We start from the raw sequence: 19,710 nt of genomic DNA on the forward strand, positions 1-19,710 counted from the left end.
GACATGGATGCAGCTGGAAACCATCATTCTTAGCAAACTATCACAAGAACAGAAAACCAAACACTGCATGTTCTCACTCATAGGTGGGAACTGAAAAATGAGATCACTTGGACTTGGGAAGGAGAACATCACACACCGGGGCCTATCATGGGGAGAGGGGAGGGGGGACGGATTGCATTGGGAGTTACACCTGATGTAGATGACGAGTTGATGGGTGTTGACGAGTTGATGGGTGCAGCACACCAACATGGCACAAGTATATATATGTAACAAACCTGCAAGTTATGCACATGTACCCTAGAACTTAAAGTATAATAATAAAAAAAAAAGTTTGTGGTACCTCTCGTTCCCTTGCTACTGCTCTAACCATGTGATGTGCCTGCTCCCCCTCACCTTCTGCTATGAGCAAAAACTCCCTGAGGCCTTCCTGGAAGCCAGGCAGATGCTGGTGTCATGCTTCCTATACAGTCTGCAGAACCATGAGCCAATTAACCCTCTTTTCTTTATAAATTACTCAATCTCAGTTATTTCTTTATAGCAATGTAAGAATAACCTAATACAACCCAGGTAGCTGTGCCACCAAGGCTGTACCCTCTGGAACTCATGCCATGTCCCAGTTGCAGTTGGAAATCATGCACATATAAAGGGACAGAGCTCAGGGGTGAGGTTAATCACATCTTTTGGTGAGCAGGTGCGGTTAAGGGTACTGGGTATGTAGCTCCCTCTGGTAGTATAGTTACAGATGGGTATCCTGTAAAAAGCACAAGAGTTGTTATATTAGGGTAGCTTGGGATCTACATTGGCATACCAGGTCTCGACTGATGGATTAAAACATGTTATAATTCTCAGGTTAATGGATGTTGAGTGGATGAGATGGACTAGGTTCACAAGAGATTTATTGGCTCTGCAAATAGGGTGCTTTTGGACCAGGGACCATTTTGCTGGGTGCTCCCACCAGACATTTTTATATGCCTCCCCATTGACTTCTTAATGACATATGCAATAGTCTGATAAATATTTGGTGTGGGCTGAGACAATGTTTGAGTAAGGTGGAACAAAGAATTTCCCAAGCTTTGTTTATTCCATATTACCATAGGGGAAAATGCAAGCACCAGGACAAGAAGTAGCAAGGTCAGTTCCTTATATTCAGCAAGGACAAAAGAGATACTTACCAGGGGAGGGGGCTAAGCAAAGTGATAAAACAGCAGCAGCAAAATAACCAGTATCATAAAAGAAGCTATCAGTCTCAGGCCCAGCCACCGCATTACTTATCTGTTTGTGAGATGACCCTCTTGAACAGCTACTTAAGGCCCTCCACTGGCTCACAGGAATAAGATGGACTTTTCAAGCATGCCTGAAAATATTCAGCAGAAAAGAGTTTTAATCTGGAAAGGTGTGCCCACCTAGGCATTCCTTGTAAATTGACTGTAGTTGGAGTGGCCAGGATCACTCAGTAAGGACCTTTTCATTTAAGTAATAGTTGGTCCTCCCGTGAGCCCACCTTCCAAGTCTTAAGGAAGACCTGATCTCCTGGGTTAATCTGGATAGAGGCTGCCCCGTTTCTGGCAGGGGATGGCAGAATGTTGTTTCCTTATTCCAAGAGTGCCTTCTGGACCTGCCCTGAAAACATTAGGTGTTGTAGATTTTGATCCAATTCTCCATCTAACAGAAGATTAGTAGTGAGAAAGGGCATCCCATAAATTATTTCAGAAGGACTGAGATTCAGGTTTCCATAAGTGATTGTGCAGATTCTGAGAAGTGTGACTGAAGCGTTTAATCCACAGTTTATGGGTTTCTTGAAAAAGCTTTGCTAGGATCCTTTTAAGATGATTCATCTTTTTAACTATCTCTGATGATTGGGAATGCCAAGATGCGTGAATTTTGTAGTCTATCCCTAAGGCAGTTGTGAGGCACTGGGTAATCTTAGCAACAAAGGAAGGTCAGCCATCACTCTGGAGAGAACTGGGAAGTCTGAACTGATATACTATCTTCTTTAACAAGGGTTTACAGCCTTCCACTGCTTCCTCTGTGTGGGTGAAAAAAGCTTGGCTCAACCACAAACACTAGGAGGTATCTGTATCCTGACTTCGAGGGCAGTTGAGTAAAATCTTCTTGTCAGTCCTCTCCTGAATAGGTTCCTCTATGCTGAACTAACTTAAAGAGGGAGGCATAGGATGAGTTTAGGGGTTAGGTACCCAACTCACAGGCAAAGATCACCCATTTTACAGTCTTTCTATGTCCTTGTCCAGTAATTATTCTATGGACTATGTCTCATAGAACATCCCTCTCATAACGAGTGGCATCATGGAGACGCTTGATGAGCTTCCATTGTTCAAATCCAAGGATACAGATCTTACCATTGTCTGTGAACCATCCAATAATATCTGCCTATATCTCCATCTCTCAGAATTCTTCCCTTCTTGCTGTGAAGATAGCAGGCAACTGGGGAGTTTAGAGGGGATTACTATTACGGCCAGGGCACTCTTAGGTTCTTGAGGCTGAGTTGCCTGCTTTGTAGCCCTATTGATCCTATTGTTCCCTTGGCTAATGAGGAACCCATCTCTCTGATGGCCCTTACAGTGAATGATTGCCACTTGGTGAAGAATCTGCACTGCTTCCAAGAGAAGCAAGATTAGATCTTGATGCTTGATTGGGGAGTTTTTCGCTGTTAATACTTCCCTCTCCTTCCATATGGCTGTGTGGGTGTGCAGCATGAAAAACTCACACTTTGAATCAGTACATAAGTTTAACCTTTTGCTTTCTCCCAGTTTAAAGCTCTGATTAAGGCAGTCGGTGCTCCTTTCTATGCTGAGGTATGAGAAGAAAGGGCTTTTGCCTCTATAACCTCATTTAGACTCACTACTGCATATCCTGCCTTCCTAGTCCCTTCTCCCATAAAACTACTACCATAAATACAGTATTCTACCTCTGGATTATTAAGGGTCTTATCCTGTAAGTTGGGTCTGCTGGAGTATTTTTGTTCTATGGCTTTTATGCATTGATGCTATAAAGCCTCATCATCTACAGATGGGAATAGGGTGCCCCGGGTCAAAGTCTGTTATACCCTCAGAGTGATGTTAGGGGTGTCTCATAAAAGAGCTTGGTATTTGGTCAGCCTCCCTCCAGTGAGTCTATGGTGTCCTTTGACTTCCAATGCAGTTTGAACCTGATGAGGAGTGATGACTTCTATATATTGCCCCAATGTCAACTTGATGGCTTTGTTAACCAATAGGGCAGAGGCTACTACCGCCCTCAGGGTAGGCCATCTTTTTATGACTGGATCTAGTTGTTTTAATAAATAGGCCACTGACCTCTGGGAAGAGCCCAGCTTCTGGGTTAAGACTCTCAGAGCTATTACCAATCTTTCACAAACTTAGAACGTAAACGGTTTTTCTAAATTTGGTAGCCTTGGAGCTGGGGCTTGACCTAACTCAGATTTTAATGCTTCAAAAGCTTGTTGGCACTCTTTATCCCAGTGCTTGGGGAATCTTTCTTTCCCTTTTATGACCTCAGCAGTTCAGCCATTAGGTTATAATTTGGAATCCAGATGTGTCAGAGAACTGCCATTCCCAAGAAGCGTCAGAGTTGCTGTTTGATTTGTGGAATCAGCAATAAAATGATTGTCCTTTTTTGACCTGTGGCCAGTATGCAAGCTTCTGGGGTCAGAGTAAATCCCATATATTGAACATTTTGTAAGGAAATCCAGGTCTTGGTTGGGGATGCCTTATGTCCTGTTCAACCACAACATGTAGGGTTTTAATGATGTTAAAATTTGAATCATGACATGTCTGACTGGCAATTAACAGATCATTAACATATTGACATAAAGTCCCATTTCTCAAATTTAATTTGCTTAACTCCTTCACCAACACATTTCCAAAGAGATGAGAACTGTCTCAAAAAACTTGAGGAAGTACGGTTCATGTATATTGGGTGTCTTTCTGGGTATTGGGGTTCTTCCTTCACAGGCAAAAGAATATTGGAATACTAGGTATAGGAGCACACAAAAGGCATCTTTTAAGTCTAGCACAGTGTGATACTGAGCATCCCTGGATATCTAGATGAGCAGAATGTATGAGTTTGGAACCACTGGATGGATTGGAATGACTGTCTCATTAACAACCCGCAAGTTCCATACACAATGGTATTCTCCATTAGCTTTCTTAACAGGGAGAATTGGAATATTGCAAGGGGACAGGCAGGATTTAATTAGTCCATGTTTCAAAAATTTGCATAGCAATGGTGGGATCCCTAGTAGTGCTTCAGATTTGAGGGGGTATTATTTTTTCCACGGACAGTACGCACCAGGTTTCAAGCCTATTTTTATTGGCCAATCCCAAGACAACAGTTTCCCATACTGAGGATCCACTTGTTTCTTGTTGTCTTCAGGAATGTATTTGTTTCAAACTGTGACTGTTCAGGAGTGCCAATAAGTGAATTCCTTGTTCTAGCCCCATTTCTAATTGAATTTTGATCCCTTCCAAGGAAATGGTGGCTCCAATTGTACTTAATAAGTCTCTACCTAACAACAAATTGTGACATTTGGGAACATTCAGGAATGAATGAGCAGTAACAGTAGACCCCGCCTCACAAGCAAGAAGGAAAGTAAATTGTCTTACTTTAGACCACCTGTCTATCCCTGTTATGCAGCTACAACTGGAAAGTGGGTAGACAGACAAGGTCAAAAAGAGTAGGTGATTCCAGTGTCCACAAGGAACTCAGTTCTTCTACCTGCCATGTAGAAGGTGACTTAAGGCTCTGCTAGAAAGATGATGATGGAGCAAGTTAAAGTCAGATCCAGGCAGGATCTTGAGTCACATTACTCAGTGAAAGTATACCTCTCATCTGAGAGGTTAACAATGAGGGTGGGGTTGCCCAGGGTTGTGGCTAGCCATCCTGATTTAGGATGATTAGGTCATTCCCTCTTTCAATATCACTCCTTCCTGAAATATGCACATTGGTTCTGTTCAGTGCTGACTGGGTGCATTCAGTTGTCTGGTCTTCTGGGTCTCCTAGGGTCACCCTTAGATGGCAAATGAATCAGGGAAGCCAAAAGCTACTCTTTCTTGGTTAATCTTGTTTCTTTATTAGCTTTCTCTCTCCTGTCCCTATTATTGAAAACCTTAAAAGTCTGTGTTAACAGGGTCAACAGTAGGATCTGGGGTCCTATTTCTATTCAGCTTTCTCCTGATGTCAGGAACAGACTGAATAATGAAATGTGTGGCAAGCAGTGCCCTCCTGTCTGCTTATTCTGGGACAGCATTGGTGTATTTTCTGAAAGCCTTCATGATACAGTTGAGGAAAATTGCTGAAATTTTCTCCTCTTTTTCCTGAGTAATCTCTCTAACCTTCATGAGATTTACTATGCACCTGTCCATTGCCTTAGGAATGAGATTTACTATGTACTTGTCCATTGCCTTAGGAAAGTAATAAAATGACCCATTCTAGCTTTGTCAGTAGCATCCTCATATCAGCCTACTCAGATGACAGCCTTGTGGTGGTTCATGGCCACTGGGCAATCTGAATACTCTCTGGCCTTTCTTAGTATGTGGTCCTTTTTATCAAAGGTCAGCAATGTGTCAAAAGCAGTGACATCCTGCCATGTCAATGAGAACATTAGGTTTGATGTAACAAACTCATCTCTAAATTTGTCATAATCTTCTGAAAATCTGATAAACTTTTGTTTTCATATCCCCAATCTACCATCAAAAAGGGAACATGAACTCTTGTAATTTGTCTTCTCTCCTTAATCACTTCTCTAAGGGGAGAATATCCCAGTGACTGGGTAAAAGTAGATACCAACTTGGAACCTGATTGGAACTCCACTGATGATGTGCAGGGGCCTGCATACCTTCAGAGGTCTGATTACAGTATGGTGTCAGTTCAGGAACCAAATGGGATGGTGGAGTTGGGATTCATTGGGTGGATTGATCAGAGACTGAAAGAGCAGATCTGTTAGCAAGTCTGGTTTAGATTTATTTGGAGGTGGCCAAGGCATGGAGGCCACACACACATACCTGACAGGAATCCCACTATTTTGGATCCTGATATAGTTTTATAAAAGCCTGTACATAGGATACATCCCATATGTTTGGAACATTTTGCCAAACAGGTCCACATGCAAAATGATATTAAAATTTAGGAATCCATTCAGTGGCCATTTCTTATGGTCTCTAGGGTGTACTGGGACCAGACCATGCTGCAAAAGAAAATTAACTTCTTTTTGTTCAAGCCATCTAGCATAAATTTGCCCCAATTAGAGATGATGCATTTCAGCATGGAACCTTACAGTATGCTGAGAGCAGTGCCCACTACTATACATGTGTCTCCCTCAGTCAGAGGAACACAGGCTGGATGTAGACCTTGAGAAGCGGCATCAATGAGGAGGTAGGAGGACTGTTGGTCCCACACAGTGTGGTTGTATAAATCACATAAGAGGACCAATCAATGTAGCAAAAGAAGAGAGAGAACCGATCCCCTTTTGAAATTGAATGCAGGCTTAGATAGTTCCCTCTACCTCCTTGACCTTACCTCAGGTCCAAGTCCTGTTTGGAGCCTGTACTCAGTGGTGACCAAGTGAGAGTGGATGAGATTGGTCATCACACAAGCAAAAAGAAAACATGGTTTAGGACATAGTTAATCGAGGATTAGACTCACATACTGATTTTTCTTTCATAAAGACAACACACAGAACTGAGGGGACTACACATTCAAAAAGACAAACAATGAAAAGCTCACAAGCCTCCCCTCCCTACAAGGAGCTGCAAAGGGAAGCCAAGTACTAAGGAATTTTATTTAGAGTTGAAAAATTCAGATCCAGAGAGCCAGGGTTTCTCCAACCACTTAAGCTGGGGAGGGGTGCCACCCATTTACTGCCTGCTGGGTTAATCAATCCTAGGGAATCAATCATTTCAACCCATTTTCCATGGATGTCTATTAAGGTGACTCAAATCAGTAAAACTAAGGTAAAGTGAGAAAAAGAAAAATAAAAGGTGCACCAGAAGGAAAAAAGAAAAAAATAGAAAAGAAAGAAAAATGTTTTCTGCCAAGGTGAAGCCAGGAGCCCTGGGAGGCTGGAGGAAGACACACCACTCATGGTGATGTTGAATGAAAGGTTCAAGTAGCCACTCATCAGCAATAAGAGAAGTTGTGTTCAGCCACCCTGATGGCCCTTAAGTCCCTGAGGGGAAGGGAGATATTACCCTGGTCCCTTTGAGGTCACCTGGAAATAATGTTACTGTACACAGGTTCTTAGGCTTTTCATGCACTAGAAATTAACATGAGGCCATGAATTTTTTTTCACAGAAAATGTATTGGGACTTAAGCTTGAGCACAAGGGAGACAGCACAGAAGGAAGAGTTCTCCAGCTGGCTCTCCAAAAGAGGCTGGCCTGGGCCTTTAATTGGACTGTGTAAGGGGTTTGATGTCAGGGATCTCTGCCTCCAGAGGTCATCTTTCCATTCTTCCTGGTTATGATGTCCATACTGCCTGGCCCACATTAAAGTCTTGGTTATCCTCAGTGGGTTCAAGATGATGGTGTTGCTCACTACCACCACCCCGAGAAAGCTGCCTAGCAGTCATTCCAGAGTCTCATGCACATGTGGGTCATAGGATCACCTGCCTTGGGGATGATTTATGGTGAAGCGTTGTTTATCTTAGCTTCTTAGCTCAGTGACACAGGATCTTGAGGTTAGCACATATGGGAAATGGGGTGATTGGGGCTGCATGCTACCCCTAACCTCTCCCAATTTCTCCTTCTCCTTTCTTCCTTTTTTGTTGCTTCTTTTTGTTTTTTCCTTTCCAGTTCTTGGTGCCCCCAAAGTTTTTTCCTCAGTACCTTCACTCTGAATATACTGTTTTGATTTTCTCAGTCTCCCAAGGGGCTCTGATTTCTGCCAGTAGCTAACGTAAAGAGTATCATGCTATTCTCTTTGAAAAACTTTCTGCTTTAATAAGAAGTAGTCTTACTTGAAACAATTAATTCTTAAGTGTGCATTGGTATGCCTAAGACACAGATTAATGGGATAATTATTTTCTAAGATGGGGAAAAGGGTTTCCTGGTGTACCTTAGCTTAAACCATAGAAAGACATACCTACGATGTTAATAAAATGGGGTCCATTGTAGCCTTTTATTGGCCTCAGAACAGTTATGTTTAAAATCAATTTGGCCTGAGCTGAGACAACTATGAGGCAATTTGGACTAACCAATTTGAATTAATCTAAGACATTGTTGTCTAAAGGTGGAGGATTCCTCAAGATGTAATATAAAATCCATATGTAATTACTTAAAATGTCATTGATATAAAGACTCAAGATGTTTGTATCACTAATGTACAGCTTTTTAAATAGCTCTAGGAATCTTTTCATCTAGATCAAGGAAAAATAAATCACTAGGATGCAAGAAACATGCATAACTTTCATTTTTATTTAGGGAAAATGCAACTCTTTCCTAGTGTGGACATTAATCAAAGTTTTAGGTGCTACTTATAGCAAAATTAATAATACAATAAGGATGACTTTCTAAGAGTTTAGAAATTAGTCTCTCTATTCACAGTAAAGTAGGACCTAGAGGAGGAAAACATGGTGAGTTCTCTTGTGCTTCGTGTCAACCATCTTCATGAGCTGAAGAAGGTTTCTGGTCAAGGGAGCAGAATCCTGAACATGCGTGTATACCCTCAATTAACTTATACCAGCTTCTCACGTTTCTTCATGCCTGGGTGATTCACAAGCTCTCTTGATTCCCTTAACCCATATCTATAAATAGGTCCTCATTAAACTCTATTTTACTTTTGATACAAGAGGTAGAAAGAAATTATTTAGGCAGATAGTGAGGGTAAAAGAGTCCTCGGCAGGGTTTCCTTTCTAACAAAAAGCAGCCCCAAAATAATTTCTTTCCTAACAAAGAGCAGCCTGAAAAATTGAGCTACAAACATAGATAATGAAGCTGGAAGCTTGCACAGGTGAATGACGGCAGCTGTGCCAATAGAAAAGGTTTACCTGGGAGGGGCCAAGCATATCCAATGTGAAGGCTCCATCTTCCCTTTTTTTGTTACCATGTGTACAACAAAGGAACGGGCAACATGGTGCCAGTCAGGCAGAGAACCCATCTACGTAATAAAAGATTAGGGTGGAGGCAGCCAACTTTTCAACCCCTATGCAAATGGCACATCTAGTCCTAACCATTTTTTTGTGCCCTATGCAAATGGCACACCTGGCCCAACCAATCTTTTGTACCCTATGTAAATCAGACACTGCCTCCTCAAGCTTATCTATAAAACCCTCTGCATTTCACCAGGGAACTGGAAACCCATTTCTATGGGACCCTTCTCTTCTACAGAGAGCTCTTCTCATTCTTTTGCTTATTAAACTTTGGCTCTTAAGCTCACTGTTTGTGTATCTGCGTCCTAGTTTTCCATGGCCATGAAACAATGAATCTTTTGGGTATGACCCCAGATGAACCAGCCTGCTTCAGTTTGAGTAAACCACTGTCTTCCTTCAAGGCCCTGGATGAAAACAATAATGATCAAGCAGAAATAAATCTTAATTGCTTTAAAGATTTCACTTCAATTCCAAAATACATCTCTAGTGAAGGAAACTTTTGGTCTCATTCTGGTAAACCTGATAAACATAGACCAAGAGCAAGCTGAAAGATTTCCTTTGTGCTCATTCTACCTGAGCTTTCACACAAGAATCAGATTCGAACCTCTTGGGTTAGGGAAAGCCAGTCTAGAACATGTCAGCCAGCAAGAAGAGGTAGAGAAGAAATAAAAACATGCTGATCCCAAAACCCAAAGAAGGATTGGTTCAGACGAGAAAATGTTTTATTCTTTTTAGCATGCACCAATGTCACTTGAAATGGGAGTGGGCAGGGGTGGATCCTACATTTTAATATATCTGTCTTATTTAATTTGACATTAAGCACATGAAATATTGTGTAGTATAAACACTTCTGAAAGATCTCCAAAAACTAGAAATGATTTTAAAATGACATACAATCAAAGTAAATGGAAGCTCTAGATTTTGCTTTCAACCCTTCAGTGGGTTTTCTTGCGCCCTCACTTCAGAGCATCGTGGTTATGACAAATATTTTCAGGAGAATCAGCCTAGAGCATAAGAGCATCTACTGATCCTCACTTTGGTAGGAATTGCAAGAGGAACAAGAAGTGTCAGGAGAAGAGAAGCCACATCCATCTGTCCTTGACTTCTTTGTTCCTTACGTTTAAAACACGGTGGTCAATAAAATGTACATGGCATAGAGCAAAATTTCTCTTCCTTGTTGATTACATTAAAATCCTTGACTCTGAGCCATTCCTCTTAGAAGGGATGAAAAAAGATGAAATCTTCCATCCACCTAAACACTGACATTCTACCTACATCACTCACTCTTTCAGATAATATTTCCAAAATCTCCACTTTCCAGTGATATTTAGGTTAGATAAGAGTTGGGAGACTCTAATATCAAGGAAAGATAAAACATTGATTTTCATGCCTATTCCAGGGAAAGTAGGGGGACCAGTAAGATCTAAAAAGATAAAAAGACAAAAAGGTGGTGGAAGGAAAAATCACTTCTCTCTGCCTACTTGAGCTAGAACGTTAACCTTTTCCTAATCTCAACTGGGACTTACACCTTTGTTCCTCTGGTTCTCAAAACTACACCACCAGCTTTCCTGAGTCTCCAGCTTGCAGACAGAGAGCAAATCATGGGACTTCTCAGCTATTGAGGCTGAGCTTCCATACATAAGGTGACATACAATATGTAAGTTACATAAGCCAAATTCTTACAATAAATCATGTGTATATCTTACTGGTTGTACTTCTCTGGAGGACTCTGACTAACAAAACTGTTTAATAGCTCTATATAACTTGAGAAATAGCTATCATTTCCATTTTGCAAATGAAGAAAACTGTATTCAGAAGTTAGGTGGAGTCTAAATTTACTCAACCAGTAAGGGGCACATTAAGGACTTGAATCTGGGTGTCCTAGGTTTTCTTGTTTCTCTCTGGTTCTGTATTGTCTGTTCTACAGGGCATTCCAGAGTATAGCCTTACCTCACATATTTTCAGTTTATCTCCCACTCGCTTGCTACGTAAGGCTTCCTTGTGTTTCTTTCTTTCCAAATGCCTTCCCATCTCCACTCCTATCTCTGCCTGTCAAGGTACTATCCATCTGTCAAGGTTTAATCTCAAATATCAACTATATCAAAAAGCAGCAGATCTCAGCCTTGTTTGTACCTTTAAAACACCTTTAAAGTCCTGTCATTATGCCTATAACCTGTGCCAATTAAGTCAGTATCTCTGAGACTGGAGATCAGATATTAGTAGTTCGTAAAGCTTCCGGGTGATTCCAATTTGTAGATAAAGTTGAGAACAACCACATTAAAATAGTTCCTCATCCCATTACCAGTAGATTTTTGTCAAAAAATTTTCCCATTACTTTTATATGATGAAACTACATTTTACTTATTTTTGTTTTCTTCCTGCCGTATCTCTAGCAAACAAAATGGCCTTCCATATTTAAACCTCAATAATAATGTATTTAATTTAAATAAACTGGATTTACCTGAAGAAGCTAGAGAAACAAAGAGTGTTCTAAACACATTCTGTAGGAAATGATTTGTGGTTTTTGTCTGGAAAAGCAACTTGAACTTTTGGCCCAAAGACATCCATTATGCAAAAACATAATTATGTCTGTCTTTTAAGACTCATTTTTATGGTGTTACGGGACTTATAGTTTTTAGTTGAGAGACTTTAAACTTAATGAATATATGTTGTGATTTGCCACTTAAAGTAATTAATAATTTGTACTGAAATATCTCTCTCATCTTAAAGACAGTATTATATTGGACTGAAGCTATAGCTGTCATGCATTGGGCATTTATATTTCCAAGGAAGCCAGATGAGGACAATTTATTCTGATTTGCTTCATATCTTTCAATACAACGACCCTTGTTTGTTGGTACCTCAGAACTGTTCTCCTACCGATATAGCAGTTCTTAATACCATCCTTGGTAGTAGTAGCATCCTCTTCATTGTCATTACCACTTCCTCGTTATTGATCTCTTGATATCATTTTTGCTCATTTTTACTTCTGCAAGTAGCTTCCTACCCAATCACCTGCAGTCTCCATTTTCTAAACTTTCTTCCACATTGTTTCTATAAGAAGTTTCCTCTGTTATAGATTTGCTTAGGTTAGACACCAACTGGAAAACCTTAAATGTGTCCATATACCTTTAGAATCACGTCAACTCCTAGTATCCAACTTCTAATAAGATATGGTGTTTACATAAAATTTCAGTAATTGCTCCTATAAAATACCCCTTGTTCATTACGTTCTGTGGAAGTTCAGTCACCTTTCCCTGAAAATGTTGTAAATACGTTCCACTATTTCTATTATCTTCTCAAGAGAATCCTAACATTTCATTCAGATCATGTCAAAATCTTTGCAGTCTCTGCAATAGAATTAGTATCTGTCTGTCATGATCCTTTAGCACTTCTCTGGTTCTTCTAACGCAGGATTATGATTGGGACTTAATGTTTCATTTGAAATGTCCAGTTATAATTAAAAATTTGTGTGTGCATTCAGTTTTCCAGGTGTCTGTCTTTCAGGATCTCAAAAAATCCACCACCACAAAATGAGCAAGAAACAATGATCTCCAATAGTATTTATTTGTATACCTCCCAAATTATTTGACTACATCTTTATTCAGACTACAGTCTCCTAGACAACAAGTTCTGACGCTTACTTATCTTTGTATTCCTTTCAGACTTTGGCTTGAAATATGTAAGAATGATTTGTAAACAAATGGAAATTGAGTTAGTTTCATAAAATATTGTGGGCATTTATTTGCATTGTGTGGTTTAAACACTATATGACTTCTCTCTAGCTGGTTGGACTAAATACATACAGGAATGAAGTAGCCAGGGCAAGTGAGCAATATCATAAGAGAATCTTCAGTGAAATTAGTTTAATAAACTTGGGTACTTATTTCCAGAATCCAGTAGCAGACATATAAAAATAACAGTGGAATTCACTGTCAAAAGGATATAAATTCTTGAGGAAATAAAAGACTCCACTGATTGGGAAGAAATGTACTTTTTTTCTATAAATTTCATGAATTTTATTTTTCTGTATTCATCTCTATAGCACCTAACTCAGTTCCTTGAGGTAACTGGTATTTAATATAAATTTATGGATGGCATGTTTAACTAAGTAAGTGAGAAGCGCACATATGGTAGAAGCAGATACATGCAATGGAGGTAAATTGCTGAAATTGGCAAGTTTCAACAGAGTGGTGAGTTTAGCTCTTCTTCCCTAGAAAAGGAAACTATGCCTGAGTACAGAAACATTTGAAAACGATTTCCCTTACCCCTGCCATATAAAGATCAGTGAGTTCTTTTTTCAGACCACATACCTTTGCAGTGAAAATACTAGGAGAACAACAGGCAATATTCTGGATGTATTAATAGCTGAAATTCAATTCTGTTTGGCACCAATTTATTAGAGATGTATTATTACAGGTGAATAATGGTATAGCATAGACGGTTACTGTAGGGATAAAATTCAGACATAAATGTAAGAGCATGCTTTGAAACAATGCTTAAACTCCAACCTTCAGTACTTTTTTGACCTTTTCCTAATTATTTCAGCATTGCTCTATTGGTAACACAAATGAATAAAAACTTTGTTAGCTTAAATTCACCATGATCCTTTTGGGAGGACACTAAGATTGAAATAGGCGAAAGTGAATTATGACAATGTTTGGTGTCCAGGCTAACTCCCTATTGGTACTAACATCTCCTAAATGGAAACAACAATTTTGAGAGCTGTAGTTGACTTTCCACCACCAATGGACACTCATGATGAAGGAATTGGAGTTTGAGATTTTCCAGTTAAAAACTGTTTGTTACACCTTTCTTGTTCTTCAGATGAACAGCACTTCCAGTGTTGAATTTTCCCATTGACTGCCACTGCTGTGAGAGCAGTGAAAACAGGATCGCATTAGGAGGAGGAGCTTCCTAATGACATTTTCTAAAGACAATAAAACCCACTGTGGATTCTTAGATTGATGTGATGCATGACATAGTTTCAGGACAGCCAGAGATGTGTCTATTGCACTAGCGTGTTTAGTACAGAGGTGGATTTAGAAAGCTTCATCCAGTCACCTCCAGGAAAAATCCTTCATCTCGGTGGCAGCAGCTGTCCAATTATAGAAACAGTAGAAAGATGGCTCACTATTGGGCTTATCACGTTAGCCAAGACAGGCCAGAAAACCCTGATGTTCAAGGGGCCTGCATATGGCCTGTACATGTGGACTCTGCTCTGATCCAGGGCCTGTTAGCAACTGTCATCATGTCACTATTTCAGATGCTTGAGAAGAAAAATTTTTCAAATTTGGGGCAGAAAAAATAATTTTTTTTGTCTCGTGATGGTTTTGGAATGTGGTATATGCAAATTATTATGGTTATTATTAAAGTTTTTTTTTTTTTTTTTTTTTCTTGAGACAGAATCTCTTTCTGTTGCCCCAGGCTGGAGTGCAATGGCATGATCTCAGCTCACCGCAACCTCCACCTCCCAGGTTCACACCTTTCTCTGGCCTCAGCCTCCAGACAAGCTGGGACTACAGGTGCCCACCACCATGCCCAGGTAATTTTTTGTATTTTTAGTAGAGACAGGGTTTCACCATGTTAGCCAGGATGGTCTCAATCTCCTGACCTCGTGATCTGCCCACCTTGGCCTCTCAAAGTGCTGGGTTGTTAAAATACTTTATGTTTGGCTCTTTCCACCCAAATGTGTCATGAAAAATACCATTTACCTTAAGTGAAACCTTATTATGGAAATCTTTAGTGCTACAGAAGTAAAAAATATCTTGATGTTTTTGTAGCAGAGTTTCTCAAATTTGAGCATGAACTGGTGTCACTTAGAGCGCTTGTTAAAACACATATTACCAGATGCCACCACAAGAGTGTCTGATTTAATGGATTTGAGGGAGGAACTGAGAACTTGTATTTTTAACCATTTCCCAGCTTCAGATGATGATGTTGGTCCAGGGACCACACAATGAGAACCACTGATATATGGAGATATGAATCATACTTAGGGAAGATGGTAAACTATCATTTTTTAAAATATGTGGAGGTTATTGTACTATACGTGGAATATCTTGGGCTTTGGAGTCTGTTTGGTCATCCTTTTTTTTTTTTTTTCCTACTGCTTTGATTTGGATGTTTGTCCCCTTCCAAAACTCAGGTTGAAACCTAATTCCCAATGTTGAAAGTGTATCCTAATGGAAGGCCTTTGAGTCATGGGAATAGATCCCTCAAGAACAGATCAATGCTCTCCCTTTGCAGGTGAGTGAGTTCTCACTCTGTTAGTTCCCACAAGAGCTGGTTTTTAAGAAGAGCCTGGTATCTCCCTTCTCTCCCTTCTGTCTCTCTTGCTTTCTCTTTCCATGTGATCTCTGCACGAGCCCACTCCCTTGAGCCTTCTGCCATGAGTGGAAGCAACCTGAGGCTCTCACCAAATGCAGGTGCCCTATTTTGAACTTTCTCACCATCAGAATTGTGAAACAAATAAACATTTTTTTCTTTATAAATTACTGAGCCTCAATTTCTTTTTTAAGCAACACAAAACTTACTTGCTATCCAAGAGCAGAATAGATTTTCTCCACTGTAGCCACTCTCTCTTCCTGTGTTCTTACCTCCAGTGGCAGTGGTTGAAAATCAAGTAAAAGGCTACTGACTGCTTTGTATGATTCAAGTCAGCTCTGGGAATGAAATAAAAACTATGCTTTACACTATTTTAAATTCAAAATGATATAACATGTTGTTTTAGCCTCTGAATTTTTTTTTTTTTTTTTTGTTTTTGTTTTTTTTTTGAGACGGAGTCTCTCTCTGTAACCCAGGCTGGAGCGCAGTGGTGTGATCTCCACTCACGCCATTCTCCTGCCTCAGCCTCCCGTGTAGTTGGAACTACAGGCGCCCGCCACCACGCCCCGCTAATTTTGTTTTTGTATTTTTAGTAGAGACGGAGTTTCACCGTGTTAGCCAGAATGGTCTCTATCTCCTGACCTCGTGATCTACCCGTCTCTGCCTCCCAAAGTGCTGGGATTACAGGCATGAGCCACCGCGCCAGGCCTAGCCTCTGAATTTTTAAAATGAATAATGATTTTTTTTTCTGTTTTCTTTCTCTCTTTCTCCCTTCCTTCCTTCTTTCTTTTCTTTTGTTCTTCTTTACATTTAGGTTTTGAAGTTTCACTAAAGAAGTTCTTCATTTCCTTTTCTAAGCATTTGTCCATAGTTAGCACTTGGTTAAAAGTATTCACAGATCATGGCCTTAGGATAAATAATGGAAGAACTTAAACTTTAGGAATAGGCAGGTGAATAGACACACACACACATTCACACACATGCTTAACCACACAGCTCCTGAAAACCAGCCTCGAATAAAAGAACTGAGATCTAATCCGTTTGTTAAGAATTGCTTATTTAATGGGTTATTTCTCCAGAAGAATGATAACATTTTCAAAGTTATTTTGAATTATTCACTTATAAAAGGGGCACCAATGTTAAAATATTAGCTGAAGGTATGACCTTTCCAGAGAAGTTATATGTTTGTTTTTAGGAACTGATTTGTTTCTCATTAATACTGGGAGCCCACTCTCTCTCTGGGAAAACTGGTTCTGTTCTTCAGCCATGTGAGACCCCTCTTATGAGTCAACATCAGGATTTTGGAGATGTATTCAATTAAAGATTAAAATGTTCCTTTGTTTGTTATAGAAAAATTGTTAAGGTCAGAAAGTTTCCTGGTTCCTTGGTTAGAACTAACCATGAAAGATGAGTAAACAGAAGGAGGAAGAATTGAGAGGAAAAAGTAAAAGGCACAATATCAGATAACATTTGCTTGTACCATTCAGTTTCGTTTTTCAGGTAGTTTCCAACTAAAACAATTTAATTATTCAATGACTGAAACTTACATTTAGTTCTGCATCATCATGTGTTATTAGATCAACAAATAAGCTAGAGGTATTTTCTTCAAGGACCTCTGAATACAATAAAGAGGCAAGGAAGCCAATGCATTTATGTAATTAATATTTACTTACCATGATATAACCATAAGGAGAGGTATATGTCACTTTGCTCAGGTGAAAACACGGAACACTTGTGGTCCTAGTGGAAAGATGGTAATCAAAACCTGAACAAGTTAACACCGAGGTCCCATGCATTTTATTTCTGTAATGATGGCTGCCAGCAATTAACTGCATGTCAGAACACAAGTATTTATTGAGCATCGATTCATATCATTCACAGTCATAGTCCATGGAGATATGCAGTAAACAAGTAAACCACCTGCAAGTCAACAAGTAAATTTTATGAATTGCAATAGTAATAAAAGGAGACAAACGAAGCTATAATCACTGATATGTAAGTGGTTGCTCTTGTATACAGATGTGGTCTTAGATTAACACATAATTTTTTTATACTTTTTTGTGTACCTTTTGTTTTAGAAATATCAAGTTGATCTAATGGTTAAAATTGTCTAGACATTTCTTATTGCTATCATTTATAGCCAAAGCACATAGTGTGACATGTAACAATTGCTCTTGTTTTATGAGAGCTCTATCTTATCCCCCACTACATTATTGTTCCATACCCTTCCCCCACGTCACAGCAAACACTTCCATTTCCCAACCGCACTGTGTTCTTTCATGACATTGTGGCTTTATAGGTCTTTATCTTTATGTGGAAAGATAGCCTTCATGATCCTGGTGGCCTCGACCCTGGGCCACCAAACTAATATATATTTGTCCTATAATTCTCATTTAGATTCTCTAAGAGTCTAAAATAACTCTTCCTTTTTGCCTCACTCCTTTGTATTGAATTTGCTTTCCAGAGTGCCCCATGCATATCTCACCTTCAACACATTTTACATTGTGTTTAATTTCTGCTCATCTATTGTGCTTCTCCCACAAAATATGACTCCCTGAAGACAGGTATTGTGTGTATCTCCATATCACCAGTATAACCTACGGTAATTGGCTCAAAGAGGCTCTCCAATGAATGTTAGAAAAATGAAGGTACAAATGAATTGACTATATGATGATTAATTCCTGGCCACATCATGCTGTGGTAAAAATAGTTAATACTTCTGAGAGATGAAATAGACATGCTTTTTAATATTCTTACTGCTAAATACAATGAAAAACCCTGGGCATTAAATACAAAACAAACACCCAAAAATTTCCATCTAGAGACCTTGGAATTCAAGTATTATAATGGTTGGTGAATTCCTTGGATTTTCATTTTTTTATTCTATTCTATTCTATTCCATTCCATTCCATTCCATTCTATTCTATTTTATTTTATTTTATTTTATTTATTTTATTTTATTTTATTTTATTTTTGCCATGTATATACCAGACTTGGAGCTGAAGGAGCTGGCAACCTGACAATAATAATAAGCATGGAAAAGTAAAGCACATGAATGCTGCTCTCTCTAGAGAAAGGATCAGGAATGGGGCAACTTAGCAAGACAGAAAACATTTAGACAATGATCACTCTACTTTAGGCAAACAATACATATTTTTTTTTTTTAGAAGGAGTTTAGCTCTTGTCACCCAGGCTGGAGTGCAATGGCGTGATCTCCGCTCACTGCAACCTCTGCCTCCCGGGTTCAAGCCATTCTCCTTCTTCAGCCTCCGAGGTAGCTGGGATTGCAGGAATGCGCTAATTTTTGTATTTTAGTAGACGGGGTTTCATCATGTTGGCCAGGCTCATCTCGAACTCCTGACCTCAGGTGATCCATCCACCTTGGCCTCCCAAAACTCTGGGATTACAGGTGTGAACTACCACGCCCAGCTTTTTAAAATTTTTTTTAATACAAAAACAAACTCTAGTCCCAACACCAACAAAGGCTGACTGGGGAGCTGAAGCCTCCACTCTTGCCAGGCTTTAACAAAGTGTCCTACATTTTTTGGGGGATGCTGCTAGAGAATGCCAAGTAGGGGTCTTTAACTTTCATCTTCACCAGGAAGTAATGAGGTCCCCTCTGCCACAACGTCAGGTGGCCTCTGGACTTCTACTTCTACCCATAAGTAACAAAGTGCACTCGCCTGCTTCACCCAAGTGGTATCATCCCTATCCAGTAGTAATGAGGTACTTCTCACCCATTCTGCTGAGGAGGTGTCAAAGGACACTGAGTGGAGAGTCAGGACTTTTACCCAGTGGTAAAAGGCCACCTTTTCCAGAGTGTCAAGAGAGGTCATGCAGACAGCCATAAGGAAGCTCTTCCACATGTATCAGTGAAAGCCCAGTGAGGATCCACAACTCTCACCCTCAACAATCAATAACAGGAGCCCCTTCTCCACTCAGGTGTCAACAGAGGCTCAGTGGAGAACCTGGACTTCTATCTCACATGGTAATAATGAGATCAGTGGTTAATTTTAGGTGTCAATTCAAAAAATTAAAAATTACCTAGTGTGCTGGTAAAGTATTGTTTCTAGGTGTGTCTGTGGGAGTGTTTCCAGAGATTAGTGTGTGAGGAAGATCCTCCCTCCTTGTGGGCAGGCACCCTCTAATTGGCTGGAGGCCCAGATAAAACAAAAAGACAGAGGAAAGGTGAACCCTATGTCTCTCTGTCTCTGTCTCTTTCTCTCTGTCTCTCTCCTTCCCCCTTCTCCCTCTCTCCATCCTAAAGATAAAATGCCATTCTTC

This window comes from Colobus angolensis, unplaced genomic scaffold (genome assembly GCF_000951035.1).
Source record: "Colobus angolensis palliatus isolate OR3802 unplaced genomic scaffold, Cang.pa_1.0 Scaffold637, whole genome shotgun sequence".
Taxonomy (NCBI): Eukaryota; Metazoa; Chordata; class Mammalia; order Primates; family Cercopithecidae; genus Colobus; species Colobus angolensis.